The following is a 13,064-nucleotide window of genomic DNA, read 5'->3' as shown; positions in this document are numbered from 1 at the left end:
AAAAAAAAAAAAAGAAGCCTGATAGGCAGTGACTCTCTTATTCCCCATTTTTCAGATAAGGAAACTGGGGCTCAGGGAGCTAAGTAAATCACACAAGTAGTAAACAACTGAGCCAGGAGTCCATATCAAGTGTTCTTTCCTGTTATCCTCTTTGCCTCCTTCCTTAAAGTGGCAGGTAGAAGAAGTCAGCAGCTCAGAGGGCTTGCAGATCCTTATAGGTACTGGCCCCTTTTTAAAAAGCTGTCTCTTATTTGGCATCGTAAGGCTTGTTTGGGGGCAGCTCTAGCAGGGTGAGGTTATGGGGACCATAACTGCCCTCGTGTTCTGTGCTCTTTCCTACCAGCATAGAGTGGGGGGGAGGAAGGAAGCCCTGGGTCAGCTAGGCCACAGTTCAAATCCTGGTTTTGTCACATTCCAGCTATGTGACTCTAGCAGGGTGTTCATCAGCTCTGTATCTCTTAGAGAGGGCCAATCACACCTACTGCGTGGGAGAGTATAGAGTAAGTCAGAAATTTCAAGTACACAGGGAGTACTTTATAAAGGGCGGATGTTTTTAGTGTGAAGATGCCCAAGAGGTATGGGCCTACCTGTCCCCACCCTCTAGCTTTAGCAGACACAAGGCAGCAGACAAAGCTCTGTCCCTCTACCCGGAGCACCCTCCCCTTCATCATCCAGATGACCCAATCCTCCCCATCACACCTTCCCTTCTCTCCTTTTACCCGGCCTATGTCTTGTTGCTGTTTGTTATTTGGTTGTTGGTTGGTAGGCGAGTGTTAGGGAGATCTTGAACTCTTGGCATGGCCAGGGGTCAGCAAACTGGAACCTGCAGGCTAAATTCGTCTCTCCCCATTTTTATATGGCCCACAAAATAAGACTGGTTTTTACATTGTTAAATAGTTGGAAAAAATTTAAAAAGGAATACCATTTCATGACAAATGAAAATCATATAAAACTTTGTTGTCCATAAATAGTTTTATTGGAAGACAGCCAAAAAAAAAAGAAGAAAAAGGACGGCAGTCCTGCTCACTCATTTACATATTATCTACAGCCGCTTTCCTGCGACAAGACAGAGCTGCGTAGTCACAACAAAGGCTGTATGGTCCGCACAGCCTAAAATATTTCCTATCTGGTCCTTTACAGGAAAAGTTCGCCAGTCCCTGGTATAAGCAAATAACAGCGGAAGATTCCTCACTCAGAAATGCCCAAGCAAACCTCGTCCCCATCCCCCTCCGCTGCCCATCCCCAGACAGAGCCTCAGGTCAGTTCTATTGGATTCACAAACTGCAAATACTCCCTGAGAACTTGACAAGTGCACACCACGCTTCACACTTTTATTTTATTTGACTTAATCACACCTTAGCACAGAGGAGGGAGGAAGGAGAAGGTGGAAGTGGATGAGGAGGAGAAAAAAAAAAAGAGCAAGAGAAGAGAAGGAAGGAGGCTGTGAGAAGGATACGCAAAGTCCTCGATAGATTTGTCCCAAACAAACAAATCCATTAAAAGTCAGGAAAAGATTTAACGGAAATGTATACATTTCCCTGTTTTCCCACAAATGGCACAATCATACCATGTCTTCTTCAAGAAAGCATAACAGTTCCGACGAGAGCTAATGACAGCAGTTAGAGAAGATGATTGTTAACCAGGCAACTGTTGTTGACACAATGTAGTATTTACTCAGCTTAGAAACTGACCGGTTGACAGAGATGAGCTCAAAACTCTTGGCAAAATTTGGCTGTCCTAGCAAACAAGTTGAGGAGCCAGAACTATCTAAAAGAAGTCACTGGATCCCTGGAAAAGAAAGAAACGGCAATTTTAGCCCTGAAACCTTAATGTTGAAAGACTGCAATAATTAACACGGTAAGTGCTGGGGAGAAAAAGACATGGGCATCATTTTTACAAATTAAAAAGGTAGCACATTCACTTGATTAACGTAAGTCTTACTTTATTGATAGAAAGAAAAGCCCCGGTGATGGTAAAAACCAGATCTGGTTTTATCCTCGGTGCCTGGGGAGCTCTGAGCAAGATTTCTGAGCTCAGGAATAGGGATTGTTAAAATACCAGACTAAGCCTAGCAAAGCATTTCTCCACTTTAACACAAAGACCAGAGATGAAGACCACAAGAGCGCAAGTATTTGCCAAAGTCATGTCCCACGGGCCTTTGTTTTTTTCTGAGTGTGCACTTGATACAGAGGGAGAGATTTAATCTAAACAGGACTCACAGAGGGATGTGAAAAGCTGAAAAATCTCATTTCCTCACTTCCAAGGCATTTAGTAGTAACAAAAGAAGATAAAAAAGAGAAAGCAGAAAAACAAAAAGCAAAGCGGTCCAAGCAAAAAGAATAGGAAAACATTTGCCATGCTTGTCTGCACTCTGGTGCCTTTAAGCACTTGCTTGTGCTCCTGGCTCACACAATTCTGGCATTCCACATTCCCAGTTTGGGGGAGTGAGTGCACAAGTTTATGCCAAACTGTAAAAGGGACCCCCCTGATTCATTGCCACAAATTAGATAGCAAGAGGGATAAGGGAAAAATTAAGTAATTCCAATCAGTGCATCTCAAAACAGTCAAGGTCATGAAAAGTAAGGCTGGTTTGAGAAACTGTCACAGCCAAGAGGAGCCTAAGAAGACGCAAGGACTAACTATAACAGCGCAGAGGATCATGGGGGAAAGGAGGGAAAAACGGAATGGGAAGTCATCAGAGAGGGAGACAAACCATGAGAGATTCTTAACTCTAGGAAACAAACTGAGGGTGGCTAGAGGGGAAGTGGGCAGGGGTGAAGGGGTAACTGGGTGATGGGCATTAAGGAGGGCACGTGATGTGATAAGCACTGGGTGTTACATGCAACTGATGAATTACTGACCTCTACATCTGAAACTAATGATGTACTATATGTTAACTAATTGAATTTAAATTTTAAAATATGTAATGTGGTACCTGGTTGGGATCCTGGAACAGAAAAAGGATATTAGGTAAAAAAAATATAGAAACTTGGGGCACCTGGGTGGCTCAGTCATTAAGCGTCTGCCTTTGGCTCAGGTCATGATCCCAGGGTCCAGGGATCAAGCCCCACATCGGGCTTCCTGCTTCTCCCTCTCCCACTCCCCCTGCTTGTGTTCCCTCTCTCACTGTGTCTCTCTCTGTCAAATAAATAAACAAAATCTTTAAAAAAAATATAGAAACTTGAATAGAGTATGGACTTGGATCAATAGTAATATGTCAATATTGACTTATTAACTGTAAAAAATCCACCATACTTTTGCATCTCCCAAAATTCTCAATGGTCTCACTATAAGAAGGACTTAGGGAGTAAACTGCCCTCTTGACCCTGTAATGACCTAAGTCAGTGTTTTCCAAAGGGAAGTTCTCTGTGAGATTCAATGGGTGTTATTTAAAAAGAGAGGGAGAGGGAAGCCTGGGTGGCTCAGTCAGTGAAGTGTCTGCCTTTGGCTCAGGTCATGATCCCAGGGTCCTGGGATCGAGCCCTGCATCAGACTCCTTGCTCAGTGAGGAGCCTGCTTCTCCCTCTACCTGCCACTCCTCCTTGTGCTCTCTCTCTCTCTTCTGACAAATAAAGTCTTAAAAAAAAAAAAAAGAAATGGCACACATTTAAACAAAAAGAAAAAGAAAAGGAGACAAAGAAAAAAAGAGAGGGTAGCCTTTGGTTAAACAAATTTCAGAAAAACTGGATTATGCACATTTCTCTACTGTGGGACCTTGTGGAGTCTTTCTTTTGTGCATGCACATTGCAACTATCCAGAAAGGAGATGTAGAATGCAGCATTTCCCAAACTTAGTTGATTATGAAACTCTTTTATTATAGAACACCTCTTGGGACTAGCTTCCTCCTGAAGGTACTTTGGAAAACACTAATTTGTGCAACCTAAAAAGAGGACTAAAATGGCTGACAACGACTAAAGGAAGGGCCTGATAAAGTAACGTGAGAAGAAACACAATGGAAACTATCCAATTAGCCATTGCTGATTTTTAACTGGTGGCTTCAGGGATCTCAAAAGCAAGAAACTCTGCCAAACTAATTGCTGAAAAATTCTCATTTTATGCCCAAGGCCTTAAATAAGAGCTTAATGGACTGTGTATCTTGTTAAGAGCAACTGGATGAGGAAACTATTAACATTAGGCTCAGCTGATTTCCTTTGTTGCTAAACAAAAGGCATTTGTACCTCAGCCCTTTGAAGAGTTACACAGATTTTCATGAACAATGAATATGTGGTTGAGATTAGTTAATGCGAGATGAATAAATCCTCCCTATTCTGGGGAACAAAGACAATTCAGTTTGCAAATAACTGCAGACACCCAAATGTATCTTGGACAGCTGGAATATTTAGAACTCATACGTGAAAAATTGTACATTTTATTCCTTTGGACGTGCAAGTTTGTCAAGTCCAAATTGCATTCTAATTTAATCAGTTTGGGCTGTTGTATCTCATCAACGGAGATTAAAATAATAACAGGCTCAAACTATTCAGGGTTTTCTTGCAAATTTGTTTCAAAATGTAACAGAGGATAAGGGATAAGACTTGAATCTTGACAACACAGCTTTGTTACGGCATACATTAGTAGAATTTTTATCAACCTCTGACTGTTTTTAGCACAATCCTTGAGGAATTGGAAAAATCTTGCTTGAGATGCATTTAAAGTAGCAGAAAAAGAATTGTTGAGGAAAGAGAAGACCTGAGACAGCAGAATAGACTAAGGAATCAGACTTGAGTAGAAAGAGCACAGGCTTTTTGAAGGGTAAGATATGTTACCCTTCAAATGAACCCTAGATGCATCCCTTCAAAGTTGAGTAACCTTGGGCAAGTCACTTCCGGAATCTTAGCTTCCTCATCAGTAAAACGTGAACAAGAATATCACCTTTGCAAGGTTGTTGTCACAAAAATAGGGCTCACAACTGTCTTTTACAGTACTAGACACTTACTATACTCTCAACAAATGATTATTTTAATAAGAAAGTACCATCATTAATCTCCAACAGCAAAGAGTTTAGCAAGGATACAAGCAAATGCGGGAATATCAATGCAAAACCACTGGGAGTCAGGTTTATAGGAGACAGAGGAAGGAAAAAAATGTTAGGTCAACTAAAAGTGAATGCTGTATGTATGGGAAGAGCAACTTTATTTGCACCAGCAGAGTTTTTTGGACGGCAGGCAAGACTAATAAACTTTTAGCCTGTTGGCATAACTGAACTCAATTACAGTCATTCTGCTTAAGTCAAGTTCATAAAATAGGCTACCCTGTACTTCTCAGATCAAAGTCTTCTAAAACTAAACTTCCTAAACTCAAACAAGAAAACTATTAGATTCTCAAAAATGATACAATGAAAGTGAATCAAGGAAATGTTTCCTCAAGTACATTCTGGATGTTATTCAGAGGAAAAGAAATTGTGAAATTATGTATTTTTAAGAGCTGTTGGGTTAACATTAAACCGATTTCTAGGCTTCTTTAAAAAAGTAAGGCATATACATGGATAAAAATTTGATAGTAGAATAGAGCATAGAATGCAAAGTAAGCTTCCTTCTCACCTCACCTTCTGTGCCCCAGTTCTTCACAGAATTAAGAATTGTTACCAGTTTCTTATGTATCTTTCCAGAGCCATTGTATACATTTATAAGCCTCTTTTATTTAAAGATTTATTTATTTTAGAGAGTGGGGCAGAGGGGCAGAGAGAGAGGGAGAAACTCAAGCAGACTCTGCTGAGTGCAGAGCCTGACGCAGGGCTTGATCTCACGACCCTGAGATCACAACCTGAGCCAAAACCAAGAGTTGAACGCTTAACCAACTGCACCACCCAGGCGCCCCTATGTCTCTTATTTAATCAAGATATAGATAGCTACAGGTAAATAGCTTACACAAATGATTGCATATTATACCCACTTCTGCATTTTCCTTTGTTCACTTAAATATAACTTAGGGGAAATATTAGTTCATTTAGATCAGTAGTAGTCAACCAGGGGTGAAATCTGGAGACATTTTGCTGTAGGTGCTACTGACGACTAGAGTCCAGGGATATTGCTAAGCATCCTACATGCACAGGACAGCCTCCTACAATGATGAATTATCTAGCCTGAAACAGCAACAGTACTGCCATTGAGAAACTCTGTTTTCGATCTATCTCATTTCTTTAATGGCCACATACTCTTCTGCTATATGGATGAGTCATGATTTTTATAACCTGTGCAATATTTTTCAAGTCTTTTACTAGGAAAAAAAAAAAGCTTAAATGAATACTCCTACACAAATGCAGAAGCATATCTATAAAATAACATTCTATAAGTAGAAGGGAGGGGTCAAATTGTGTGTATATTTTTTTTAAGATTTTATGCTATTTCTTTAAGTAACCTCTACATCCAATGTGGGGCTTGAAATCACAGGCCCGAGATCAAGAGTTGCACGCTCCACCGACTGAGCCAGCCAGGTGCCTCGTGTGTGCATTTCTATCATAAATATTGTCAGTTGTCCTCCAAAGATGATACAACAGTTTATATGGCCATCAACCATGCATGCAAATTCCTGTTTCCTCATATCCTATCCAAAGCAGTGTAGTTACATAATTTTTTTATACTTGCCAATCTAATTGGTTAAAATAGCGTGTTTAAATTTGTGTTTACTTATTATAAGTGAAGTTGAGCTTTTTTTCATACATCTAAATTCCATTAATTATTTTTGTAAACTATCTGACTAAAGTTTTACTTAATACAAGGCTTCTTAGACTCTTTCATATGTTCTTCTATATTATTATGAGTCTCCAAGAGATAACAGCATTTCCCAGTTTTTGTACCCTCATTACTGTATTTCCTTCGTAGGTCATTTTTAGTAAAAATGGTTCTGTGAAACACTCTTTGAGAATCACTAAACACGAGACACCAGGGTGATAATGACTTGTGGAAGGACTCTGTAAACATTCTAAGAAATGTGCAACAGTGACTTATCAATTATTTGATGGTCTTTTTAGCACATAGGGAACCTCTGACTCATAGTTAGAAGGAAGATCAAACTTTAGTTCCCTGGACTCTATCTCTTTTCCACCAAGTATTCTATCAAGATCCTTTCCCTTCCAGACTGAAACCTAGCTGAATGAAACCCAACCAACTCAAACTAAGCTCAGCAAAACAAAACAAGACCCCAAAAATCTCATGTGCTCACATAAATAAACTTGGGGAGGGTCTGTGATTTAGTTGTGCCTCAAGTATAAGTGGTGCCAAGAACTCAGACGCTGTGAGGTTTTCCTCTCCTTGTACTCTCTTGCTCACTCACTTTCCCTGCTTCTCTCTTCAGTCTTAGCCTCTCAGATGACCACCCCCCCTTGCTGCTCCTGTACCTAGTATTTCACTACTTCACCACCTGAGAGACTGAAACCCTTGCTCTTGGTCCCCAGGCTCAAAAGTCCCAGAGGAGCCCTGGATCACTGCACACCCCTGTGCCACACAGTGGTGTCAAGGCCAGTAATCGTGGGGAGACCAAGCATCCCCTGCTACCTCAGCATGACAGTAGGGGAAGGAGCTTTGCCCAGAAAGAGGACAAAGGAAGTTTCTCTTTCACTAAGACATCACAAAGTGTCCTCCGTGTTAGCAAAAGAGACCAAAAACATCCTTGGAGAATAAGTGACACTTTGCAAATAAATTTAAAAGAATTTAACATTCGGTGTCCTTGTGTAGTTTATACAGATGTGCCCATGTGAAAAATAGCATCAGACACTGGAAAAGGGCTGTTAATTGATGGGATTTGGACAGGTGAAGAGACAAATATCAAAGGGATTGCTGGCTGTGGCCCTGGGGCAGAAGGTAGATTCATAAACCTTGCCAGATATAAAAAAAAAACAAAAAACAATTCTCTTCTTCACATCCAAAAGGCTAGAATGGTAGAATGGTACCCACTAGGAAAAACTGGACTATTCAGTACCAGTCCGAATGTATGGAACATTTACAAATTATATTAATTTTCTATTTGCTGCTGAAAAACCGGGAAATGCTGAATGCTATCTCTTGGAGAGTTATAATAGATGAACATATTAAAGGCTCACACAAACTTGGTGACTTCAACAATGCAAATGTATTATCTTCTAGTCCTGAAGGTCAGCAGTCCAAAATGGTCTCCTGGGCTAAAATCAAGGTGTTGGCTGGGCTGGGTTCCCTTGTAGAAGTTCTAGAGGGAGAATCCCTTTCCCTGCCTTTTCCAGTTTCTAGAGGCTGCCCACATTCCGTGGCTCTGGTCCCCTTCCTCCATCTACAAAGCCAGCAACGGTAGGCCCTACCTTTCTTACATCCCATTATACTGACTCACTTCTGTCGTCACATTTCTCTCTCCGACCCCCTCCTCTCGTGCCTCCCTCTTCCATTTTTAAGGACACTTGTGATTACATTGGGTCCACATGGATAATCCAGAAGAATTCTTCTGTGTTGAAGTTGACTGATTAGCAACCTTAATTCCTTACCTCTGCAATCTACTCCCCCTTTGCCAGGTAAAGTACCATGTTCCATGGTTCCCAGGGGTCAGGAAGTGGACATATTTGAGGAGGCATAATTCTGCCTACTGTACAAATTAAGACCTTGAAAACAACATTTTCTCCTGAGTCACCAGAAGGACAGTCAGCATTTGAAATACTGATTATCAATGATATTAGGTACTCCAAATGTATAAAACAATGTCTAAAGTTTAAATATTTCAAATGCTCAGAGGACAGTTTGCATGGACATGGAAAGGTAAGTCTCTCTGTAGGCTAACTTAGAGGCAAGAAATTTCATGAAAAGAATTAGGTGAACATTTTTCAAACTGGCTATTTTTGAATCATTCAGGAAATAGTTCACATTGCTTAATTTGTATTTTATCCTCCCAGTAATGGTACAAATCATATACAGTATTACCACAAAATCCCATAGAACTCATATATTCAAAATCCACAACATAAAACCAGAGGGCAAAAATTTTTTTTTTAAAAGATTTTATTTATTTATTTGAGAGAGAGAGAGAGAGCATGAACAGGGGGAGGGGCAGAGGGAGAGGGAGAAGCAGACTCCCCTCTGAGCAAGGATCCTGATGTGGTTCTCCATCCCAGGACCCTGAGATCATGACCTGAGCCAAAGGCAGATGCTTAACAAACTGAGCCACCCAGGTGCCCCCAAAGGGCAAAAATTCTTATAAGGCATATTAAAATTAGCACAGTATTATCCTGTCCTTAGCTAACAAGGAAGCCTTCTTCACAGTACTCCTGAGATTATCCCCTCCTTCCTTGAAGGCAACGCTTAAGCTTAAAACTATCCAAATAGATAGATAATGATGGTAGACTTTCCTGCAGATATATCATGAAATGAGGGGGGGGGAAAAAAGGTGAATTTTATGTTATGTAAAATGTGGTATTGAATTATATCTCAGTAAAGATGTTACTAAAAAAAAGTTCAGAGAATCATAAATGGTGGATCTGTCACAACTAAAACCAAGCCCTTCAATAATAGTTTACAATAATTGAATATTTATTAAGGACCAGAATTTTTCTAAGTATTTCATATGTATTAACTCATTTGATCCTTACAATCACCCTCTAAGGCAAGTATTCTTATCTGCACAGATAAACTGATTCATCCAAGAACCCCAATAGGGAACCCCAATAGGGAACCCCATAGTGGACAGCAGAGTTGGGATCCGAACTCAGGTCATCTAACTCCAGAACCTCTATTTCTAACCCTGCTCTAGTCATTCCCTTAACCACTGCACTACACCCTACTGCATCCTTGAATACATGGAGTCCATTTATCTAGAAACCCAATTTATCTACAACTAGATAGATAATTCTAAGCAACGAACTATGGTGGAAAAGTAACTTAATATTTCACTCTAAATAGCTGTATGTTTTGGCAGAACTAAACAATATAATCAGCCTGCACTCAAAGCCTGGTTTGACAAAATATGAGAGGTTATAAAATAGAGCAAGTCATCATAGATTAAAACCCCCTTCCACTCAAGTTCAACAGGCATCTGTTATCCTTTCGTAGGCTCTAGAATTTTATCAATAGAAAAACAACGCAATCAGAGAAGACCATATATTACACATTCTATAAACATTTCTTTGAGTAGTATAAACAAAGAAACTTGACATCAAGATGAAATATAAATATCTTCAGTATCCACTTTGATATGTAATTGCCATTAGAATTCCTGTGTCATGTAAAAAAATGTACCTTTTTCTTTTGTTTCTATTTCCATAAAGCTAATCTGGTGGGGAAAATTGAAATATATATGAGGTTAGGAAAGATTCCAATAGCATTCATTTTTGTCTCCACAAAACAAAAGGCAATATATATCTGTTAAACAGGACACAAAAGGGTAAGGGAGTAACAGCCCATGCTTTGTAATGAGCTGAAGTTTCTTTGCTCTTTTGTTGTAAAATTAGGCTCTTGGGTTTTGCTTGACTAACATTCAAAAACTGAGTATTTTGTGCCTTATTAACTGCATAAAATGCCATCTTTTCAGAAAACAATGGTTCCACTTACTGTGAAAGTTTCCTGTATACGAGGTTAGAGCCTCATCTCTCTCACTCTGTGCCAAGGTTTTTGTAGGATACCAGGACTGGGAAGTGGGGTAAAAGCTGCATCAGAAGAGCAGGGCAAGTGTGCTTGGGTGGCTCAGTCAGTTAAGCGTCTGCTTTTGGCTCAGGTCATAATCCCAGGGTCCTGGGATCGAGCCCCGCATCAGGCTTCCTGCTCAGTGGAGAGCCTGCTTCTCCCTCTCCCTCTACCCCTCCCTCCTGCTTGTGCTCTCCACAACCCCCCCCCCCCCCCCCCCCCCCCCAAATAAAAAAATTAAAATCTTAAAAAAAAAAAAAAGCCAGGTGAATTAGCTTGGAGGTGTGCTGGGATTAAAATTCCAACGGCAAACAACAATTTGCAGACTGTAGTCTTAGCCCTGAACAAGGTATGTGCCCATGAGCTTCCCTCAAAGATGTGAAAAAGAAGAAAATGTGGCAACTAGCTGGTTACTGATCTTTCAGATCGCTCTCTTCCATGGCTCACTTACCAAAACCTCAGGCTGCATCTCCACCAAGCCGCCTTCCTACATATGTTCTACACTCCACCACTCTGGGGTCTTGGTCCCAGCTGCCCAGATCCCTAGAGAAAATCTCCCCAACATACACACACATACACATTCTACACTTTTTCTTCTTGAACTCCCCACTGAATTCATTTCATTCGAGAATATTTTCATTAGCTGTCATTCATTCAGTAATTTTATTCCACTAACATCCACTCATTTAGAACCAAAACTATGGGCCAAACACTGCCAAAACAACCCTTAAATGACTATTTCTTTGGGGAAATTTTGCAATTATGATAGTGATTGTGTCTATTTATATGGTAACTCTGTCCTGTTACTTGATGAGGACTTGCCTGTTCTTTGTGCCCTTAAGCACTCTGGACTCCAGCATTATTGGTACTTACGGGTCCTCTTCAGTTCTACTTAGCCTCCCAAGAGTCTGCCCAGAGCTGCTATTCTCACTATGCTCTGCGGTAAGAAAAAGTAAATGCTCTTTACCTCACATGTCTGAGCCACACTAATCCAGCTGACTTTTGACCCATCCTCTACCTTCCTCACCAAAACAAACATGGAATAATTATCCCCGAGAAGTAACCATATATCCCAATCAACTTTGGCCAAATACAGGAACCCTGAAGCCCAGAATCCAAGTCCTTTGCCTGAAAGTCTCATTAACTGTAAACTGAAACATCTCAGAATACAGAGAACAAGGACACAGGATTTGATTCCCACACATCAGCTGTGACATCCCTCGGGCAAGCCACAACTTCGCGGAGGTTCAATGTCCTCGTGTGTAGGACGGAAATGCTGATGCCTGCCTTCCGGGGCTTCTGGGAAGGAAGAAATAAGGAACTGCATAAGAGAAGGCTCTGAAAACTGCATAGGCTTGCAAAAAAAAAAAAAAAAAAAAACATTGACAAACCTCTCTTGCCTTTCTCTGTCTCACTGTCTTCCAAAGGCCCCCAGTGCCTTCCTAATAAACCCAATTTTGCGTCAATGACTCAGACCTTTCATCCTTGCCTTTTGGCACTGGAATTTCAAATCAAACTTCACAAAAGAAAATCCTCACAGACTTTCTCCACAATCAGTCATGCCTCAACCCCCTGTAGTCTGGCTTCCATTCTCAGGAATATAATGAAGCTGTAGCCTTAAATTTCATCTATGAGTTCCATTTGCCAAGTCTAAGAACTTCTTTCCTCATCAGTCAACTAACTGGTCACTTGATGCTCTCCATCATTTTTCTTTCTCCCCTCCTGAGACATAGCAACAGTATGGTTTTTCTCTCGCTTCTCAGTCCTCATTCCCAGCACTCTTAGTCTGCATTTCTTTTTCCTTCTACCCCCCAATGGCTGCCGTCTCTAGCGTCCTGACCTCCATCCTCCTCTTTGGCTCCCTACTCTTGCCTCATGGACTCACCCACCCTCATGACTTCAGTGACCACTTTCTAAGCGAAGGACCCCCATTTGTAGCTTCAGTCCCCATCTCCCCTCAGGCTTGCTGGATGCTCCCACATGACGAAAGCTTGGCCATGTCATGTCTGCAACAAAATTCATTATTTCTCCCCCAAACTGGCTCTTCTTTCTGCTTTCTCTCTCCCTCACCCCCATATGTGGTTAATCACCCAATTCTGGTAGTTCTTCTCTCAAAATACCTTGTCCAAGTCCCAGGCACTTCATGGAGAGTGATGGCAATAGTCCTCTTTCCATCTTGCATGCCTAGGGGGCTCTCCTTTTTGACACAAGGGGGCAAGTTTTGATTTGTGGTTTAATTACACGAGAGCTTTTAAATGTATGAAAATTGTTTCTAGGCAACAAATCTCTGCTAAGCATTTTTTATGCATTGTCTTAGGAGGAAGGTTTGAGTTGATCATTCTCATTTGGCAATAAAAAGATATAGTAAAAGATTACATAATAGGTGTTTCTCGGATCAACAGACTGGCGACAGTATGATTTCTCCCCACAGTATTAGTGGAACAGGTTTTCCAATTTTGTAAACCTCTACTCAATCCAAACTGACCCGTG

This window comes from Neomonachus schauinslandi, chromosome 4 (assembly GCF_002201575.2).
Source record: "Neomonachus schauinslandi chromosome 4, ASM220157v2, whole genome shotgun sequence".
NCBI classification, from domain to species: Eukaryota; Metazoa; Chordata; class Mammalia; order Carnivora; family Phocidae; genus Neomonachus; species Neomonachus schauinslandi.
This window is presented reverse-complemented; position numbering follows the sequence as displayed.